The sequence below is a fragment of the Sinocyclocheilus grahami genome, unplaced genomic scaffold, assembly GCF_001515645.1.
Source record: "Sinocyclocheilus grahami isolate Dianchi unplaced genomic scaffold, SAMN03320097.WGS_v1.1 scaffold309.1, whole genome shotgun sequence".
NCBI classification, from domain to species: domain Eukaryota; kingdom Metazoa; phylum Chordata; class Actinopteri; order Cypriniformes; family Cyprinidae; genus Sinocyclocheilus; species Sinocyclocheilus grahami.
In genome coordinates, this window is record NW_015505488.1 from 718998 (window position 1) to 728463 (window position 9466).

Consider the following 9466-nt stretch of genomic DNA (forward strand, 5'->3'; position numbering starts at 1 on the left):
AGGAAACTCTGAGAGCTTAAGTGATCTTCCCCCGGCTCAGCAGCAGCCCTGCAGCATCCAGGATGTCTGCTTATATTAATTTCATGGAGTTTAAGAGGTCAGCAAACTCATTTGGAGATTCTTATTCATTTATGAACCCAGCACCCCCCTGTTCTGCAGCGCTCTAAGCTACAGGGCCTCAGATGCTTAAATTTACATGGAATAGTATATAATTTGGTGTGTGAAAAAGTATAGTGCTCTTGCTCAAGCAGGCAGATTAAGGCTAAGCAATGCACTTTGAGATGACAGTCACCCACATTTTAATGAAAAGGCAGGTGGGTGAACCTATGTTTCATCTGGTCTGTTTTCCAGAGCTTTTGGATCATTGCTTCATCTGAAATTCAGAAGATTTCTAATGAGACTGAAAGCAGCTTAACAAGAGACCTGAGGGGAACTGCCAGTGAAACACAGTAAATGAGCTCAGGAGAGTGAAAATGAATAATTAATTTAGTTTTCTGTTTTAATTCTTAATCTCCAATAATAATAATAATAATAATAATAATTATAATGTATTATTTGATATTATCTTTTTTGCCATTTTTATTGCCATTTTTCACTTTTTGTATATCAGTCTTTTTATATAAATGTATGATGGTAAGGATAAAAAACAAAGCACTATTTTTGAAAATTGACACTGCATTATACCATCAAAAACATCTATAAAATAAAATAAAAAATATAAGAAAAAATAAATTAAAATATAAAATAACATAACGTGTTCAAGACTCATCAAACATAGTCTCAGAAAATATCCATTTGTGTTCATGTAAAACCCAACTCATCCCTGTTAACAAGATTTTCCTCCAATTTATTATTTTTCCTATCTCCTGGAGTATTTTAGCATTGATATTATGAGGAATAAATATTTTCCAGTTAATGCAAAAGCAATGCAATGATTGCTTTGGGCAAAAAAAAGGAATAAAAAGGATTTCACTTGGTCCCAGAGCTAGTAATATGACACACAAATAACCAGGAGATTTAGCCCATGAAAATGAGGCCTGCCTGGAAAGAACTCAACGATACAGTGCCACATTAAAAATCTTCTCCAATCATCCTCATATTAAAATCGATTCTAATTATATTAGAATGAAATATACAATACATTACATGTAATGCAATTGTATATTGCTATAAAATGCTAAGAGAATAAAGATAGTCATACTCTAAACAACTTTTTAGGAATTTTTTTTTTGCATTTTACATTAAAATATGTGATTATAGATGATAATTACATTAGATTTAATACAATAAAGCACCTTCAAACAATATAGCAAATTAATAAGTCTTCAGAACATAATCATTTCAATCACTTTATTTATATCCCTAATACTACACAGTCACAAAAGGGTAGTGCTGTATATATTTCATAAGTGTGTATGCATACAGTACATGTTGGAAGAGCGTGTAAACATTTCTCAGAGGGCACAGGGAATCTCATTGTCTTGCAGGTTTTCTAGTGGGAGTCCAGTTCCATCCATCTGAGACTTTATTTAGTTCTGTAGTCCTGTCTAGGTTCTCTCTGAACTGAAATCAGTCTGCCGGCCTCCCTGGGGATGACAGTAATGTCACATACCAGTTTGCCTCTCATATTTCACAAACAGGCTTCTACCTATTAAGGATGACTACTTACCATGGAAAAGGTGTGTCCTTCACATCTGCAACCTTCTCATATTTTCCTGCATAGACATATATGATTGGTCACAAACACATGCATATGCCTGTGAGGAATACCACAAAAGCAAATACCAAAGACATAGTGCACATGTATATAAATGCATAGCTTACACAAGATAGATCTAATGTCACTTCGGCTGAACTTTTGTTGCTTTAATTTTCATATAGTTTAGAATTAAGCTTTTTTCTATGACTTTGGGATAAAATTACATGATCTTGGGATAAAAAAAAATACAGTACATTATTTCTGGTTAAAAATTATCAGATTAGAAAAGATATTTTACTAAACAAGCATGTAAGGGGCTCTACATCCCTTTCGTATAAACCCAGCGCCATGGAGTTGTTTGGGGATTGTGACTTTCCTACACACAGCAGTTTAAGTGCCTCTTTGCTTTAATAATTCACCTCCATCCTCCTGCTCATCCTTTATACTGCAATGTAGGCTGCTGTCCACTTTGGTCACACGTCCTCTAAATCCATCTGAATATTCTCACAAGACTCTCTGTGACAGTCCAGTCATTAAATGTGTTACAGTATGTTACAAAACTAACTCTATGACTTTGGGATAAAATTACATGATCTTGGGATAAAAAAAAATACAGTACATTATTTCTGGTTAAAAATGATCAGATTAGAAAAGATATTTTACTAAACAAGCATGTAAGGGGCTCTACATCCCTTTCGTATAAACCCAGCGCCATGGAGTTGTTTGGGGATTGTGACTTTCCTACACACAGCAGTTTAAGTGCCTCTTTGCTTTAATAATTCACCTCCATCCTCCTGCTCATCCTTTATACTGCAATGTAGGCTGCTGTCCACTTTGGTCACACGTCCTCTAAATCCATCTGAATATTCTCACAAGACTCTCTGTGACAGTCCAGTCATTAAATGTGTTACAGTATGTTACAAAACTAACATGTAGCTAATATTAAGGCATTAATGAGGTATTTATACTTTTTTTTTTAAGTGCTGTATAAATTAACAAAATTCCATTATTGAGCAAGTACATCGAAAACTAGTATTAAAAAAGTCTTGCTTCACCCAGATTCACTCTGCTGAAAATCTAAATTATTTTTTAGGTTTACGAGTTAGGTTTATAAGCTTCTGTGAATTGTCTTTGCATGTTTACACCATGTAAACGAAGGTCCGGTTTTGTAAGAAATTGGGTAACAACATTAATATAAAATATGTATATAATCGCTTACTATATGTGACCCTGGACCACAAAACCAGTCATAAGGGTCAATTTTCAGAAATTGAGATTTATACATCATCTGAAAGCTGAATAAATAAGATTTTCATTGATGTTATGAAAGGACAATATTTGGTCGAGATACAACTATTTGAAAATCTGGAACCTGAGGGTGCAAAAAAAATCTAAATATTGAGAAAATCGCCTTTAAAGTTGCCCAAATGAAGTTCTCAGCAGCACATATTATAAGTTTTAATGTATTTACAGTAGGAAATTTACAAAATATCTTCATGGAACATGATCTTTACTTAATATCCTAATGACTTTTGGCATAAAAGAAAAATCAATAATTTTGACCCATACAATGTATTTTTGGCTATTGCTACAAATATACCCCAGCGACTTAAGACTGGTTTTGTGGGCCAGGCTCACATATAGTAAATAAAACAAATCAGACAATATCATTTTTCCACTTGATAAACAGTTAATAAATTATAATAATAAATAATTCATTGAATATCAAAACTTAGTTTTTTTAGTAACTGAAATATGTGGACATTTTACACTTTTAATTACATTTAAATATTAAATTTAATAAATGTGATTTTGTAGGAATTGTGATTAAGCCTACAGAGAGTACCCATTAAAAGTTATTTAAGCCAATGGGATCATAAGTTCCCTTTCAGTCGGTCACTCTCGATGTCACGTCGGATGACCGACGAATTGGGATCTCGCTTAGAGAGACCAATCTACTTTGAGTGTAAACTAAATGCGATTATTGCATCCAGCTGCCGCTGATCACAGCGTGAGTATAAGTAGGCAGCAGATGCAGCGCATATTCAGCTTTTTGCTTTGTAGCCGAGTGATCACATTGTTCTGCTCCTGATTACTCTACTGAGAGAAGAAGACTGAATGAGTTCAGCGCGCTCTTGGAGAGCTCTTCGTGTTGGTGGTACGGCGCTTCAGTGGTGGTGGTTTCCCGTGGTTTCCCGTGCACTACCCCCTGTTTGTGTTGCAGATGATCATCTCCCCTGTACGCCTCAGCACGCTAAAAGAGCTTTTTCCCTAAAAGAGCAATTTCGGGTGCGTCTTTTTAAAGACGACGTTGTGTGGCAAACTTGACGTTACGTCTTTGTAAAGATGATGTGGGTTTTGTTATAGACAACGTATCACCCGGGTGTTTCTGGATGTGGTCATTACCTGGCGCTGGGTGATGGTCACGATCGCTGCCTCACGTGCCTGGGCATGTAGCACGCTGAGGTGGCGTTTGTGGATGAGTCATCTTCTCATTGCGGGAAGATGATCATCTCAGAGTCGTGGGCCAAGCTCCGTTTCCTCAAGGGGAAGAGTTCCGTTGCCGCTGCCTTGATCTAGTTCTCCTCATGGCGGCAGCCGGGGGGGGGGGGTACTTCAGGCAGGAGCGCGGGCGGTCTGAGGCACTCCGCAGCCAGTTGAGCTGCAAATGGAACATGCTGGGCCCTCTACAAGAGAGTACCAGCCGTATCCTTTGGCGCTCCTCCCAACGACCAGATGTCGATTGCTGCATCGGAGGGTGAGCCAGAGCTTTCTGGAGCGAAAGATTCGGCTGCGCTGCTCTCCTCTCCTCCGGGACTGTAGCAATGCCTGAATCGGATCCAGAAATAATGGCTATGCTTTCCAGGCCGCCGTAGGGGTAGGACTCGAGTGGAGACTCCCAACGTGTCCCGAGCCCTCAAGGTTGTACGATTGGTTCTCGGGGTGGTCAGCGCTGGTTCTCAGCACCCCGCCTTTGGCCTTTCTTCCCGAAGGTGCATGAGGAACTCAACAGGTCGTGGACGGCACCTTTTACTGCCGGAAACCGATCTGCTGGTTCCTCCTTCCTCACATGAGGATGATTTGTGTCCTAATACCGCCTCCAACCGGCAGGGAGAACCGTGCCTCCCCTCCCGGGTCTGTAGGTACTCGACTGGCCAGTGATGCTTATACGACCTGTGGAGAAGCTGCCTCCGCCTTACACGCTACGGCGTGATTGCAAGTGCACCAGGCCAAGGCACTGAGGGACTTGGACGAGGGTGGTCACGACCCGGAAATTCGCAGAGAACTCCGCACCATGGCGGACCTCGCGCTACGAGCGACGAAGGTTACAGCGCAGTCTCTGGGTCGTGCAATGTCCACTATGGTGGTCCAGGAGCGCCATTTCTGGCTGTGACTGGCTGACATGCGCGAGACGGACAAGACATGATTCTTGAATGCCCCCGTGTCCCAGGCCGGCCTTTTTGGCGACACGGTGGAGAACTTGCCCAGCAGTTCTCCGCTGACCAAAGCAGACTGAGGCCATCAGGTACATCCTGCCCCGGCGTGCAGCTGGTGTCATTGGAAGGGTGAGACCGCTTCGGCACTGGCTCCATGGCCAAGTCCCGAGGTGGGCATGGCAACACGGCACTCACCGGGTCCAAGTGACACCGGCCTGCCACCAAACCTTCACCCTGTGGTCAGACTTTGCGGTTCTCCGGGCAGGAGTGCCCCTAGAACAGGTCTTCAGAAATACTGTGGTTTACGCGGATGCCTCAACCACCGCCTGGGGGGCCACGTACAACGGGCTTGCAGTGTCAGGGGTTTGGACGGGGCCCAAAACTGCACTGGCACATCAACTGCCTCAGAGTTGCTGGCAGTGCACCTTGCCTTGAGCCGTCTCAAAGGGAGCTTACGAGGCAAGCATGTACTAGTCCGGGACAACACGGCGACCGCTGCGTACATCAAATGACAAGGTGGTCTGCGCTCCCGTCGCATTTCGCAACTCGCCCGCCACCTCCTCCACTGGAGTCAGAAGCATCTGAGGTCGCTTTGTGCTGTTCACATTCCTGGGCTGCTCAACCGGGCAGCCGACGAACTATCTCGAGCTGCGCTCCCGGGAGAATGGCGACTCCATCCCCAGACGGTCCAGCTGGTTTGGAGACGTTTCAGAGCCACTCAGGTAGACCTGTTTGCCTTTTCCTCTCTAAAAAGGATCGGGGATCTTCAGGCACTTTCTGTTTCATGCCTGGAATTTGCTCCAGGCATGGTTAGGGCATTCCTTTAACCGAGGGCCGGGTATGTCCCTAAGGTGCCCACTTCATCACCAGGGCCCATAGTACTTCAGGCATTCTGTCCTCCTCTGTTCCAGGAAGTAGGCCAAGAAATGCTTAATCTGCTCTTTCCAAGTGTCAGTTCGAACACTGGACGCTTACGCACACAGATCTGCCCCGTGACATAAGACAGATCAGCTAATTGTTTGTTTTGGTCCGCCAAAGAAAGGATCTCCGGCGACCAAGCAGACCATGAGTAGGTGGGTGGTCGAGGCCATCTCATTAGCCTACGAGTCCTCTGGCCTCCCGTCACCTATGGGGGTCAGGGCACACTCGACCAGGAGTATGGCGGCCTCCAAGGCTTTCAAATTGGGTGTGGCCTTGCAGGACATTTGTGCTGCGGCGGGCTGGTCCTCTCCGCACACTTTTGTCCATTTTTACAACCTAGACCTGGCATGTACCCCAGGTTCCCAAGTTCTCTCTTCGTGATGTGCTCGCAAGATACTCTCACAGGCAGGGACTTGGTAGTATGGCGCAGTGGGTATTCTCATTCCCAAAGCAACTTAGACGCAGCTCGAGTTCCTGAAGGGGAACGTCTCTAGGTTACGTATGTAACATTTATGTTCCCATTTTTGTGGAAGCATCCGGCCGGGAGACTAGCAGTTCTGTCTGGGGTTTAAGAGTGAACACTCTCCACAGACTTCTAGTATCAGGACAAAACTCTTATCATCACTGAATTGGCCTGTGGAATGCATGACAAAGTATATGCATGTGTGGAAACATTGCTCATAACCACACAACAAAAAAAAGAACACAGAATCTGTCTGCATAGTCAGCAAGGGATTTTACCACCACACACAGAGCATTATTGAATGAGTCTATGAATGATATGCACATTGTAGTATGTGTATAGTTTGAACTGGCGCTGAATTTATAGGACGAAATGATCCTATTCCATCTCATCTCCTTCAAGCTATTTCTCCTGCCGTTGTACCTGCACTCACTCACATCGTTAACACATCCCTTCACACTGGTGTTTTTCAACTCTACCTCTCATTCCATCCTGATGATCCGACGATAGCTGCTCGCATTTCAGCATGTCTAACAGACATTTCTTGTTGGATGACGGACCATCACCTTCAACTCAACCTGGCTAAGACAGAACTGCTTGTGGTTTCAACAAACCCATCACTTTATCAGAATTTTACCATACAGTTAAGCTCATCAACCATAACTCCTTCAAAAACAGCTAGAAACCTTGGATAATATAATATAATAATATATAACCATGGTTCCCTGAGAGAAGGAGATGCTGGGTCTCTTTGCCATACTCCCTGCATCCCTCCAGGCGCTACTTCATCGAAGCTGGTTTGCATTCTGCCGGATGCGCTTTTATACTTTCTGGTGCTTATGTCACCCCGCTCGTGACGTCTTGCTACTCCACTGGACTGATTTGACACGTGCTTCAGAACGCGGTCACGCAGGAGGGAGCGTTCCCAAAGCGACTTCGACGCAGCGTCTCGTTCCCTCGGGGAACCATGGTTACATACGTAACCTAGAGACGTTACCATATGTAACCAAGACGTTCCTAATCGAGATCCCAAATTTCAAATTATAATAATAATAATAAAAATTATAATAGTAATAGTAATAATAATACAAATAAAAATAAATGAATGATGATGATGATGATGATGATGATGATGATTAGTATGGTATTTGATGGACTGATGGACTCTGACTCTTTGAATGGCTCACTTATTTTGTCATTACCTCACCTATCAATTTCTATTGCTCTTCAGTAAGTGAAGGTGATTGGGGGATGTACTGCAACTCTGTGGAACACCAGTGCCTTTATACTGTAAGTTAACATATCAATGTAATTAATCAAGAGATGTGTTACAGTGTTTCTTGAAATGGCTTTTAAGGTGTCATGTCATCCTCATTACCCTGTGAAAGGTACATTTGCATACATAAATGTATTATGTGTTGACTATGATGTCTTTATTTGTTCATTTAAAATTATTTCAGAACATAATAAGGTCTAATAAAAGGCATGTTTAACAAAGAAACAGCATCAAGTAAACCATAAATATGGTTAGAATTGGAGAGACACTGGAGAAACGAATCCATCTACATTCCACCATTTAAAAAAAACAGTACAAGTGCATGATTAATGATCTTACCTCTCTTTATTTCTCTTGAACCATGCAGAAGAACAGGTCCACCTTGACCGCTCTATTAAATCGAAGAGCCAAAGTTATCAATCGAGATGTGGACGGAAGGAGAGTTAGTCTTTTCGCAGCGCCACGGCTCCTCTCGGTCCTAATGGCTCTCAATACATGGCAAAGCCAGCGAGAGAGATGTTGCGTCTACATTTTTTACTTATTATGCATTTTTTCTTCTCCGCTCTCTCTCTCTCCTTAAGCTATTCATAGAAGATAGATTCATCATTCCAATTTGTCAAGACAGCAAAGTTTTCAATTAATTATGTTGCTGGAGAAGAAGCAGTGTGTGTATTAGGGCTCCCTGTCAGGACTCGTCTGAGGCCCCATTTACAGGACTCAAAATAAAGAGGTATCAGAGAGGTGGTTGGGCGCAGCAGTAATTAATTTGATGAATGCCTTAGCGGTGAAAATAGTGGCAGCTGCGTGTCTCTTCATCAGCCAGCATTGCGGCAGTCACCCTGCTCAGTGCTAATTTGAGAGGGTCCGTCTCATCCGTGTAGCGTACGTCCTCACGAGCAGATCTATTCTTCATGTCTGGGCCGCATGTGGGGGCCTTATGTTTCCTGTCAGCTTTGTCCTTGGTGCCAAGCAACTTGCTCCACTTAATGCCCAGTTCTTCGACTTTGTGGCCTGAACTGGGTAATCGGGAGCCGGCGGGATTTATGGGGCCCGGGGGTGCTGCGTCCTTTGCCGGCTCCTGTTGTCTTTCTCCCCAAAGACAGATTAGTAAGACGGGCGGTCTCAGTCTGGCAGGTGGAACCGATGAGGAGGGGGAACCTATGCGCCCCTATGCCAGAGATGATGGCAAAATGCACCAAGCATCTTTAACACAGCGGTGATGAAGAAATATGGTGCTGTTTGCAGTGAGCAACGATAGAGTCTGCAGCTCTGCGTTGATGTAAGCGAGAGAAGAGAGGTGGGTCTGTTCTAACATGATGGATCATATGTTTGTGGTTAGGCAAAAGCTGGGCAGGCAGCTGTTTGAGAATGCAAACCATCAATGTCAACAGCCACCAAAACCTCATAGAGAAATAATTGGGCTTGTGCCACATAATTCAGGTTCAGATTTTCACAAGTGAGGGGACCTCATTATAAATCAGGTCAGGCTCTGATGCAACACCATAAATCAAAGACAGACATGGCTCAAACAATTAGATAATTACCACAGCCCCATGTCACCACTGTTTTAGCAAACCACTTTGGAGGTACAGGAGCGGGGCGGTAAAAATGCTCCATAAACCCCAGCATAATTAGTCTGGAGCAAATTGGAGAGAGAGGCAAGGAGAAAG

The 9466-nt window shown here is 43.2% G+C and overlaps 1 long non-coding RNA gene across 1 annotated transcript; it reads right to left on the reverse strand.

Annotated features, from left to right (window-relative positions):
• Positions 1–1422: 1422 nt before the first annotated feature.
• On the reverse strand, positions 1423–8314 carry LOC107601634 (uncharacterized). The gene is made up of 3 exons (XR_001610955.1): positions 8136–8314; positions 1670–1715; positions 1423–1586 (listed from the first exon to the last, which is right to left on the reverse strand). It is a non-coding gene; the product is annotated as an uncharacterized lncRNA (long non-coding RNA).
• Between the last annotated feature and the right edge of the window lie 1152 nt (positions 8315–9466).